The 13,208-nt window shown below is 35.4% G+C and overlaps 1 protein-coding gene across 5 annotated transcripts in view; it reads right to left on the reverse strand.

Annotated features, from left to right (window-relative positions):
• LOC408876 (MOB kinase activator-like 2) overlaps positions 1–13,208 on the reverse strand; it is a 57,294-nt gene that overhangs the window by 24,727 nt on the left and 19,359 nt on the right. Inside the window, exon 1 of one of the 5 annotated variants that reach the window (XM_006570502.3) lies at positions 494–625. The exons of 2 other annotated variants lie outside the window; for them this stretch is intronic. The gene's annotated coding sequence lies outside the window, so the exon portion shown is untranslated. Of the gene's footprint in view, positions 1–493; positions 626–13,208 lie in introns of those variants that run through there. 2 more of the 5 variants (XM_016912787.2, XM_006570500.3) reach the window with 2 other exon arrangements.

The following is a 13,208-nucleotide window of genomic DNA, read 5'->3' on the forward strand; positions in this document are numbered from 1 at the left end:
ATTAGGTTCAAGGAAAAAACCGGGCGAATCAATTGAATGAAACGTCCAGTGACTGACCGAGACCAAACTGAGTGAATGAACAGAGAAGGTTAAAGAGTGGGAGACATGATTCCTCTTTCCACGTTTGAAAATTGAATTGAAGGAAATATCAAAAATTAAAAAAAAAAAAAAGATTGTATATAAATTAATCCATGAATTAATTAAAGAGAATATTAAAAACCTGTATTTAATTACTATTTAAGTGGAAAATAAAAATTCATTTCCAAAGAAATTCGATAAATTACGGAAAAAATCGAATCGTTTCGAAGAAATGATAAAAAGCCACAACGATATAGATATTTCTTCACTCCCTGTAACCATCCCTCTTTAATTACTGTCATTTTTTTCACGATAAAATTTTCTATGTGTATTCGAATATCAAAGTTACCTCGACTATTATAACAATACAGAATCAGGGGATATAGGAAGAAGAGATAAACGAGAAATTTCGTACCGTGTACGTTCACTGGTGTTCCATTCGACAACCGACTCGTGCGCGAGACCAAAGAATTCGAATCGATCCGATACGATCGAGAGCTCGAACGCGACTGAACCGGCCAACTTCTTGCATTTCCCGATCCCTTCCCCCTACTGCGTCGCGCGACGATACTAGGCGCCATGGCGAGGGGTGGGGGAAACCGTCCAAGCGTGCAAGCCTCGTCACCCGGAAACGACGGACAAAGAAGAAACGAGGAGGAAACGAAGGAAATAATGGTCTCCTTTTATGCGCGTCTTTAAACAATCGGTGATAGCGATTTGATCGCAACAAGATGATTCCGATGGAAATGTTCCTTTCCCTTCTATCTCGTTGAATATTTATTTTTTATTTGAATATAACGAGTTTGAACCTCGTTCGGGAAACGTAAGATGAATTAAAACTTAACTTCGAGTTATCTGATGTTGGATCGTTCGGCGTTGTACGTATAGAGTTATTTAGAACTATTACATGGAATATCAAATAAATTATTTATCGATTTACTATCGTTTATGCTATGCTTATTTTTATACGAATTTATATTTTGACGATTGACAATATTTCCTTAAAAATCTTTTATTTGCATTAATTTCATTTTCCACGCCGTTTAAATAAATATTCCTCGACAATGTTCAACGCGTTCTATAAACAGAAAGCTTGTTTTTCTAGAATTTCATTTTATGTCACGTATCTCACAATACATCCTTTTTTACTTTCATCGCGTTTATTTTTAACTAAAATTCAAACACTGAATGATCATTGCAATTTACATTTACATTACATTTTTACAAAAAATTTGAATATTTGAAATCAACAATACTTTTTTTTTTTATTTCTCTAAAAAAATTGTTAAAAGATCGATGTTTCGCACAATTTGTCGAGAGAAGAAACGAGTTCGTTTCGAAAAAAATATCACGATTATTGGAATATTTTCCAACATATTTTTGTCCTTCGAAGTTTCAAAGTCGTTTTTTTAAACTGCTACTTATTTTTGGAAAAGTGACGACAAGACGTTAATCATTTATAGCAATGACCTTCGAACGACATCCGATATAAACATTCATTTTAAATCATCTCAACATATCATCATTTCTTTATCACAAATTTTTCATTTTACCTTCAAATCGACACCTACAAAAATTAAACTCTCCATAATAAATTCTAACCTCTTCCAATCTCCTTTTTCGAATTGATAAATTAATGTTCAAAGAAGAAGAAGAAAAAAAAAATGCTAGATAAAATAATTCTATGCACATTATCGACCAATCAAAAATATTTATACAAATGAAAAATAAAAATAAGAATCCAAGTACCTTCAAATCGATACCTACAAAAATTAAACTCTCCATAATAAATTCTAACCTCTTCCAATCTCCTTTTTCGAATTGATAAATTAATGTTCAAAGAAAAAAAAAAAGATGCTAGATAAAATAATTCTATGCACATTATCGACCAATCAAAAATATTTATACAAATGAAAAATAAAAATAAGAATCCAAGTACCTTCAAATCGACACCTACAAAAATTAAACTCTCCATAATAAATTCTAACCTCTTCCAATCTCCTTTTTCGAATTGATAAATTAATGTTCAAAGAAGAAGAAAAAAAAAAGATGCTAGATAAAATAATTCTAAGCACATTATCGACCGATCAAAAATATTTACACAAATGAAAAATAAAAATAAGAATCCAAGTACCTTCAAATCGATACCTACAAAAATTAAACTCTCCATAATAAATTCTAACCTCTTCCAATCTCCTTTTTCGAATTGATAAATTAATGTTCAAAGAAAAAAAAAAAAGATGCTAGATAAAATAATTCTATGCACATTATCAAAAATATTTACACAAATGAAAAATAAGAATAAGAATCCAAGTAAGAGAAGCAATTGCAGAGGAGCTCTCTGGAGGTCACAGATGCGGAAATACCGACAAATATGGATCCTAAGTGGCTACATCCTATAGATACGGCCGCGTGGGCGTGAACTTGATAAGATAAAATCGGGGGATTAGGCAAGGATCGAAATCTAAACAAAATCTGGGTCGCGTTTGGATATCAAGTTATAAAATGAGGTCTGGGTTAGATCTGGGTTAGCGTGGAGGGTGCGCTTATGTAAGGGTTTGTCTCGATTAGACGGAAGGGCGCGGAAGATATTGCGATATTGCGGGGCGAAAGAATCCGGGAGGAGGAGGAGGATGCGACGATGGCACGCCCCTTTTTATTCCACGTCCCTTTCGATCCTGCCAAAGGAGAGAGAATTCCTCCTCTTTGGGGAGGAAATTTTCATCGCAGAAATGCATATTGTGCTCTTTGTTAACATATTTCGAAACACGTTTAATTTGTGTTTAAATATATTTCTAATTATTGCTCTCGTCGGTTAAAAATCAGTAGAAGAGGTTAATTTAAGTAGTCATTAAAATAAAAATTTTTCAAGTAACGAAAAAAGAATTTAAGATGGAGAAGAAAGAAGGGAGAGTCGTTTTAGGTCTTTCGAATATTTCTGCAATAACAAATTCGAAAACGTTAATTGGGAAATTACGAAAATTATTTGTTCTGGACTAGTTTCAGATTAATTATTTCACTGGCTCCGTTGATATTAAGGGATGAAGAAGAATAGGGAAAGCGTTAGGAAGGGATTAGGAATGAGGAATAAATATGTACGATACGTGACAAAGACGAGTAGAATGCATTATTGCAGCGGAACAGCAAACGCCTGCGAAGCAACGAGGTATAATGGGTAAATACGAAAATGGAGAATGCGACAGAAAGTTGGATATTCGAAGCGTCAACCGGAACTGATTGAAACTCTTTTGGTTATGCGATGCTCTTTGATCAATTCTTCTCGTGTAATTTCTCATATTTCCCTGATTTTTCTACAGTATCTGATTAATTGGATTTATTAATTTTAGGTTAGGTTAAATTCTTAGGTAATTTTTTTTGATTAATGAATTGTACTAATTCGAATTTTTCTTTTTTATTAAAAAAAAAAATGTCAATCAAAACGTATTGGGATGATAAATTGATCATGAAATTTCAAAATCGTTACTTGTTTCGCTGATCGAACTTTCAAAACGAGATGAAATATAATCCTAACCTCAAAACGATGAAATGTCGGTATTACAGGTTTTCTAGGGAACTTCTAGGGAAATGGAAAATTCCACGATGATCAATTGGATTTATTAATGGATTCGAATATAATTTTAGGTTAGGTTAAATTCTTAAATAATATTTTGACATCTGATTAATGAACTAATTCGAATTTTTCTTTTTTATTAAAAAAAAAAATGTCAATCAATTGATCATGAAATTTCAAAATCGTTATTTGTTTCACTGATCGACGGATCTCGAACTTTCGAAACGAGATGAAATACAATCCTAACCTCAAAACGATGAAATGTCGGTATTACAGGTTTTCTAGGGAACTTTTAGGGAAATGGAAAATTCCACGATGATCAATTGGATTTATTAATCCAACCTGGATTCGAATATAATTTTAGGTTAGGTTAAATTCTTAGGTAATTTTTTTGATTAATGAATTGTACTAATTCGAATTTTTCCTTTTTATTAAAAAAAAATATCAATCAAAACATAATTGATCATGAAATTTCAAAATCGTTACTTGTTTCGCTGATTGAACTTTCGAAACGAGATGAAATACAATGCTAACCTCAAAACGATGAAATGTCGGTATTACAGGTTTTCTAGGGAACTTTTAAGGAAATGGAAAATTCCACGATGATCAATTGGATTTATTAATGGATTCGAATATAATTTTAGGTTAGGTTAAATTCTTAGATAATATTTTGACATCTGATTAATGAATTAATTCGAATTTTTCTTTTTTATTAAAAAAAAAAATGTCAATCAATTGATCATGAAATTTCAAAATCGTTATTTGTTTCACTGATCGATGGATCTCGAACTTTCGAAACGAGATGAAATACAATCCTAACCTCAAAACGATGAAATGTCGGTATTACAGGTTTTCTAGGGAACCTCTAGGGAAATGGCAAATTCCACGATGATCAATTGGATTTATTAATGGATTCGAATATAATTTTAGGTTAGGTTAAATTCTTCGGTAATTTTTTTGATTAATGAATTGTACTAATTCGAATTTTTCTTTTTTATTAAAAAAAAAATGTCAATCAAAACGTATTGGGATGTAATTGATCATGAAATTTCAAAATCGTTACTTGTTTTGCTGATCAACGGATCTCGAACTTTCGAAACAAGATGAAATACAATCCTAACCTCAAAACGATGAAATGTCGGTATTACAGGTTTTTTACAGGAACTTCTAGGGAAATGGAAAATTCCACAATGATCAATTGGATTTATTAATGGATTCGAATATAATTTTAAGTTAGGTTAAATTCTTAGGTAATTTTTTTGAAATCTGATTAATGAATAGTAATTGTAATGAACTAATTCGAATCTTTATTAAAAAAAAAAATGTCGATCAAAACGTATTGAGATGTAATTGATCATGAAATTTCAAAATCGTTACTTGTTTCGTTGATCGACGGATCTCGAACTTTCGAAACGAGATGAAATACAATCCTAACCTCAAAACGATGAAATGTCGGTATTACAGGTTTTCTAGGGAACCTCTAGGGAAATGGGAAATTCCACGATGGTCTACTTTTCTTCGGGAATGAGAATATTTGCACGTCTCAAAACAGATACAGAAACGACGTTTAGACCTATTTGCATTTGTACCGGCATTTGAAACTTGAGGAATAAACGTCGCGACGAGTATACGAACGACGTGGAAACGACAAAATAATGGCGGCCCTTCGATGTCGAGCATAATAATCAGCACGGTTGAGCGGATCCTCCGCCACCAATTTGCATGTATTCTCGGAGCTGACATCCTCCGCCATTGTATGTAATTTGCGCGAAGAAAGCAAAGCATTTTATCGATAATTAAATCCAAGAGGACGTACGGACGATTCTTTTCTTAGGTCTCTGAATAGCTGCCCCTCGACCTCGTATATATATATATATATATATATATAGAGTGATTAAGCTTTCCAAAGAATTGGAATTTTATTTCGATGGAATTATTAAGTGAAGTAGAAATAATATTCTTAATATGAGTTACGTTATGTAATTTACCGTTTATATCTCACATTTTCCAAATACAAAAGATTTAAAAAAAAAAAAAAAATGGAATCACGTTGCGAGAAAATTATACTTGACGCGAATTAAATCTCGAATTAAAATGGCATTGATGGACATTCCTTCAGATAAGTACGTACGTATTCTTCGTGTACAGTTACGACGTGAAAGATGGGTAAAATTAAAAGTGATTTATGATTTATACATTAAGAAGAAGAGAAGACCGTAGATAAGTAACAATATGAAACACGCGAAGAAATATGCTTATCGATTGCACAGGGCTTGAATTTATCGCGAGTAAACGTAACAATACCCTTTCGCGTTATGAAAATCGTAATGGCGACGGTTTATTGGGTAACTCTCGGAACGAACGTAACGCGAATTTACACGGTTAGCTTTGAGCGAATAACTTCGACGAAATCGAAAGTAAAGTAATTTAAATCATTTTACGAAACTACGGAATAAAATTCGAACGAAGAATTATACAGAAACAGATATTGATATAATTTATATATTTTTGTTCGAATTTGTTAAAATTGAACGTAACATAAACGCGCGTAGAAAGGGAAAATTGAACGCAAAGTTAATAATTTATTAAACTAGATTAGAAAGATTAGGGGAAAAAATTGTGAAGAGAAAGGGAATGCATCAATTAGCAATTAGCAATTAAATTGCAATACTTTCCCAAATAGTCGTCATAATTCATAGAGATGATCCGTAGAGTTTAAACTGATCGAGACTTTCAAAAAATTTTCTTCTTTTCTAATCTATTGAAATAATAATTTATATTTTCTATCCTATTCTATGCGCAATTCTAAAACAGAATTGTATAAGTACTAAACACATAGGCCAAATATAACAGTTGATGCCGCCACTCGATCGTTCAATTTACGACTTCGCTACACCTATACCTAATACGCGTCTATTTGAACAGCAGTCTTCACGCGAACGCACTGTGATCGGTTTTATTACGAAGCGTGCGTCTATAGCGAATACACGTATAATGCTCAATAACATTAATCGTAGCTCGATCGTTCGTCAACAATTACCTGCCACAAATGATAACCGTCATTTCGATCCAACCACTGCTTACGAACCAATTTCTAAATAATCATTTCATCTCGTAGAATATCTCTATTCCATTCGATCGAAAGGGGAAGAGAAAATCCGCATGATTCGTGAGGTCGAATCCCGTTCACACTCGACGTGGTCCGCAGAGCGAAGAGAAAATTGAGAGACACGGGTATATATACCCAGTGCGGGTCGTGGGCGCGGGGTGGGGATTCGGTGCGGAAAGGAGGAGTGGGGGTAGTGGGTCGGAGTGGGGAGGGCGGCAATGCGGCGGTAGTTGCGCCGCGTGTCGGATCAGCTGTGAGCTGGCAACCCGAGTCAGCTGACTGGTCGCGGCCCCTCCGCTGCGACAATCGATATCCCGCTGTTATGACCGTGGCTGCGTGTTCCTCCTTGCTCAGATGTACACCCCAACCCACTTCACGCTTATGAATCTTGCGAATCGACTTATCACCGCCCACTCGTACGGGTTAACAAGAGAAGTTGAACGCGTGTGAATTCGAACGAAGAGTAAAGTTATCGCTTATATTAAAAGAGTATCTCATGTGGATAGAAAAGGGAGATATATATATATATCGAGATTGGTGTTTATTGAGGAACAAATATGACGAAATAATGCGTAAGTTCTAGTAAGATAAATATACGAAAAATTGTTAATTTTCTTGAATTAAAATTTAAATATGCACCAAGATACGTAAAAATATAGAATTCGAAATAACTCATCATGGATCATAATTTCGAATTGAGTTTGAATCTTAAGAAAACGATTAATTGAAGTATGTATTACCAAATCGTTAATAAAAATTGATTTCCTGAAAACATGAGAGCCATACGCAACAACATCGCGTCACAAAGCATATCCCCGTTCTAATAACATTTCCCTCCCGCTTTGATCATCGTTTATAACATGAACGGAGGAAGTTTGAAAGCAAGGCAGACGCGGAAACCTCGTTTTTGCCCGACCCCTGCTGCTCTTCTGGAATTGCAGCCAAGGGCGGAAAGTAGACCGTGACCTTGACTCGTCCCCGTCTTTCCGGCTTACACACTCCGGGCTTAAGACCCGGTAACGATGCATTTTGCGCCCGGCCAGAAAGAAACGTCGGGGAGAAAGAAGCGAGAAAAAGGTTTTCGAGTGTCGTTCCGTCTCGAGAGTACACTCGTTTTACTCGTCGATCGAGTAAAAAGACCGAATACGAAAAGAGTTCCATTCAATATCGATAACGTTCTTTCCTAATTATTTCTTGGTTAATGAGCAAGTTAACTGCATTAACTTTTCGAAAATTTTTCTCTCGAACAAAATCGATCGATCGAAAACGATCGATCGTGATTTTCACCGATTTTTGCTATTCGTACAAAATAATGGTAATAGTTCAACAAGTGTTTTTTTTTCTTCTCTAAAAAAAAAGTTAATAATAATTATCGTTTCGTATATAAAGAGATATAATAATAATTATCGGCAGAGATTGATGTCACATTTACACGGGATATTTCATTAGGTAAATGCCCAACTCTCGTTACACAACATACAAGTAATTTTTTATCGGTTAACACTTTACTCGGAAGATCGATATCGCTATCTTCGATTTATCGTTAAATAAACGAGCAATACACACGGGACACCATATGGCGAGCCATCGTCCTCATATTTCAGAAACTTTGCGAGCCATTTCAATTAGCTGGGCTAGTTGCTTCGTTTACATGCAATCACTTCCTCCCCCCCCCCCCTTAAACTTGAGAGGAAAATTTTCGTTTAACGAGCCGATAATAAAATTTCTTAAAGGTTCATTCAATCATCGATCAAGTTTTCGAATCGTAAACGAGATTTACCTTAAGAAATCTCTTCCTCTTATTTTATTTATCCGTCCTTTCGATATCGATCATCAATCGTTCCCAGATTGATTAAACGTGGGCCCGACTTCCATTAAAAGTTTCAACAAACTCAAACGGTTCTGCCAAAAAAAAAAAAAAAAAAATCAATCGATAGACTGTTTAATTCGGACGAATTTGTGTCGTTATGCTCAACGAGAGTTTGCTCAAAGCTAATTAAAAAAAACTTCTTCTTCCTTGAAAGAATATCACGAACCGTATATAAAAAAAAGAAAAAAAAAAGAAGAGTAAGAAATATCATCGAATAATTAAATTATGTATAAATTTTTTTCATTCACGGATCGAATATAAACCGTTTAATAATCATTTACTTCGATTTAATCGAATGCGCCCGCTATTACTCCCCAATTGGAAATTTACAACATCGGTAGGAAAATAACTGCGCACGGTTCGATTCGAGACGTCACAACAATTCGCCGTGATTAAAATATATTCACACCGTCGAATAAATTACCTTTCATTTGCTCGGTAGGTAATCAAGGCTCCCCGAGCCGGGCATAAATCACCCCTGCCGCACGAACAACGACTCCTCTCTCCCCCTCCTCCTTTTCGTAACGCCGGCCGGCCGGCCACCGAATAAAAACACGGTGGTACGATGACCGTAGACGGGTGTACACGGAAGCCGAAGGGCGAAAACAAGAGGAGCTTTTAACTGCGTGCGATTATCCGGACGATCGGCCCGCTTCCTGGTTGAGCGTGGTATGCATGCACCACCACGGAGAACACGGATTGGCGCCAGCAGCCTCCGCCAGGATTACGGGCGACCAAGGATGCCGATCGATGGGCGGAAATGGCGCCCGAGAGGCGGCCGTGCAACGTCGTCCAGTCGCTGCTCCTTCCACGCGTCAACTTTTCTTAACGTTTGTTTACTCGGCCACCTCTCCCCTTTCTCTCTCTCCCCTTTAGTCCAACGGATCCCCGCTCGACCATTAAGTGTCTCCACGGTACGGTCGTGGAGAGACCGAACGTGCGCGCGTGCATGTGCGCACTCGACGCGTCGTGGAAATGTACGCGGTTGTGTAAAACGATCGAACGGTAGAGGAATATTCGTTTCTTTTATTCCGTTCGATTCGACGTGAACGCGCCATTCCAAACATGTATATATATTATTATTAAGGTACAATTGTGGTCATTTTGGATCTCGTTGCATTTTTAGCTGCTTTGCTTCGATTTTTATCGTTGAAAAGATGTTGAAAAGCAATTGATACGGTTTAATGTGAGCAATGGTCAAAGAAAAAAGGGATAGAAATGTTTGAGTTGTCTCGTATGTAAATTTTAATTGGACAATATCGTGAAGCGTAACTTTAGAACTAGAATTCGATTCAGATTTATGAACATGTGTTGAGCTTGATCTCCTTACTGCCATGCTATGCCATTTTCCGGTATAAAATTATATACTCTTTTCTATATACACACACACACATATACACCGGGCTATAAGTCATATCGTGTTGAATTTATGTGTTCCAGTTATGAAATCAAGTGTCTGCTGTTACGCATCATGTTCCGTTTTGATAACTTTGCAGACAGAGATTTTTGGCGAAAATTCGCTTGGGTAAATGTGGTTATATCGTATACGTAAACGTTCGAGAATCAAAATATCTATTTTTAATATTCTTTTATACGTTCTTCGTACACTTTTCGTTAGTTTGAAAATTCATTTTCCTACGACATTAAATTAACATCTGATAGACTTTTAGATTTCCCTGTGTTTACCTTTGGAAAATTACCTTCGAGGTCTCTCGATGATTTTATTTAAATCACTAGCAAAAATAAATTAGAACGGAGTTAGATTTTTCTTATTTAAATTTAAACTATGTTATAATAAAAGTAAAAGCAGAGTTATTTTTCCCAAAAATTAACTCGTTAACATTCATCTGTATATACACAACGTTTACACGCATATTCGTTTGAGATTGACTTAAACAACAATGTGCACACAGTGCATTCCCTATGGGGAACGATGTCCAATATGATATGATTCCGTAAACATAATAGAAGCATATACACGATGCATATATACTTATGTACAATGCAGAGAGTGGATGTGCGAGTTAGAATTCCGTAGAGGCCGAGTTGTTTATACGGAAAGGAGGATGCAGCATCGATGGGGATTGAGGATGGAACGAGTTCTTCGAGGGAAAATTGTAAGGTTCGAGCAAGGTGGGGAGGGGCGAAGGGAGGAGGGGGGAGTAAGGAATCGTAAGAAAGGAGAAAATAAGAGGGGGAAGGACGATGCTGTGGAACGAAGAGCGAGAAGAGAGTTGAAAAGAGTGGGAGAAAAGTAAACAGTGACAGAGAGGGAAGGAAAGCAGAGCGGTGAAATGGGTCATGTGCACGATTTCTGTGCGGAAACTAGAGAAAGAGAGAGGATAGGCGCGCAATCTACTCGCACCATAAGAAGAGTTGATCGTTAAGTTTCGAATTTATCTCTCGCGTTATCTTTCGCGATACGAAATTAAATTAAATAAAGTTATTTTAAAAAATAATTTAGATTCAATTTCAGAATAATTGATCACCTTTGTCGAGTAAATTCAATAAATTGAGTTTTTTCGCGTCAAATATAATATATTTATCTTCTCATCTCGCACACACACACACGTTCTCACTCTGAAATTTCCGTTTGAAATTTTCGCAGTATTAAATAGAAGCGTGTTATATGTCGTCATGATTATTTATTAAAATTATGAAAATTTTGCTTTTCTCTGCCCATCTTAAATTCTCTCTATTGCAAGGGATATATGTCAAATATAAATATTAATATTAATATCGATAACGATTTAACGTTGGTGAAAAAAATCATTGAAAATCAATTCGATATCGTTATCCTTTATATTGTTTAACACGATTAGAAATTTTTACTTGGTAATTGGAAAACAGATCGTATCGTTTTAACGGGGAAAAAAAAACATTCTACGTTAAAAATCAATCGATCGTTCGTGAGAGGCGAACCTCGCCCGTCTTTACTTTATCTCTCTTTTTTCTCCATTTACTTTTTTTTTTTTTTTTTACCACGTCTACCGAATATTTATAGAAAAACCGTAATTCCACGTTTAGAAAAGTACAGCCTCGAATAAAAGAGACCATTGAGGCAAACAATTAATAACCAATTAACTTGGCTTATATTGGGTAGATCTGCGTAAAAATAAAATTCTAAAACGAAGCGTATTATTATTTAAAAAAAAGTTATAACGGAAGGGTAAAATAATACGTGGGACGGATCGGTTCCATTTTTTTTTTTTTAACTTCGACGGCCATTTACATTTCAGAAAATTAGAACTTTAAAACTTTTTAATTTCAATTAACTCGAATTAATAAAATTACAAATTATATTTTTCATTGATAGAAAAAAAAATCATAGATCTTGAGTGAATAATTCTATCAATCGGATTTATCGAAGAGAAACGAAGATAGATGATAAAAATAAAAGAAAAAAAGGAGGAAATTTTAATTACACACATTTTTTAATCGCACGTAATATCGCCCGTATTTATGCATATCATTTAAAACGATTATCTCCCATGGTTTGCACGCACGCAAGAGGGTGTGCTCGATTGATCGTATCCGCAATGAAGTATCAGCAAGATCATCGCTAATGCTAAGTTTTATCCATGTTTATGCTCTTCGCGTCACTTCTCTCTGTCTAAACGCGTCCTAATTGAAGAACGCATAGGAAGAGGATAGATTAGATTCAAAATAAACGATATCAACACGATAGACAAAGAGCAATTAACAATTCTTTCAATAACAGATGTATTAATAAATATTAACAAATTTCAATACGATATTTTTGTAAAATTAAATGAAATTCTAATTTCATTTCTTCGTCGTGGGGGATAAAATTTATATTTATATAAAAAAGATTCTTTTTTTTTTTTACAATGCCATATCGTAATTCAAGTCTTGCATAACGAGATTTTTATTGGTTCTGAAATTAACGTTATACCACAATGTAATGTAAAATGCTTGTTTTAAGAAAATGGCGCCATCTAGTATTATCGTAATCAAAGAAAGATTGAAAAATTTAAGAAAAGATAATGTATCCTAACCAGTGTAAGATCAACAGGAATAGTTTAAAATGGACGAAAAAGAGAAAAAAAGATTCGAACTCGCGAATTTATGAAATAAATAATACAGATAATAACTTTGAATCCGTATTCACGACAAATTTCCCGTCCAATTCCGTTATACACTGGTTGTTGAAAGGAGCCACAATACCCCCTCCACCGTCCGCATCTCCTTTCCCCCACTCCTACTCCTCCGAAACGAAGCGAAACAGAACGACCCAACAGAAACGATCTTTCCATTCTCCGTCCATTAAACAGCTACTTTGACGTTTTCATCGAATCGATACGAGAAAATACACGTTTCGAATTGTACCCATCTCCTCGAGAACGGAAGAAATCTTTATTCTTTCCTCTTTGGGAGGGAGGAAAGGGAAAGGATCGTTCGTTTTCTGCTTCTCGATACAAAGAGAGAGAGAGAGAGAGAGAGAGAGGCATGTACCATTCCGTAAGGGAAACCTTTTCGAGACGTTCCTAGCCAGTGTTCTTCGGGACGAAAAATGGCGTAACGTGAGCCGATTAATGGACTTCCGGCCTTCCTGAAGA

The sequence above is a fragment of the Apis mellifera genome, linkage group LG6, assembly GCF_003254395.2.
Source record: "Apis mellifera strain DH4 linkage group LG6, Amel_HAv3.1, whole genome shotgun sequence".
Lineage (NCBI taxonomy): Eukaryota > Metazoa > Arthropoda > Insecta > Hymenoptera > Apidae > Apis > Apis mellifera.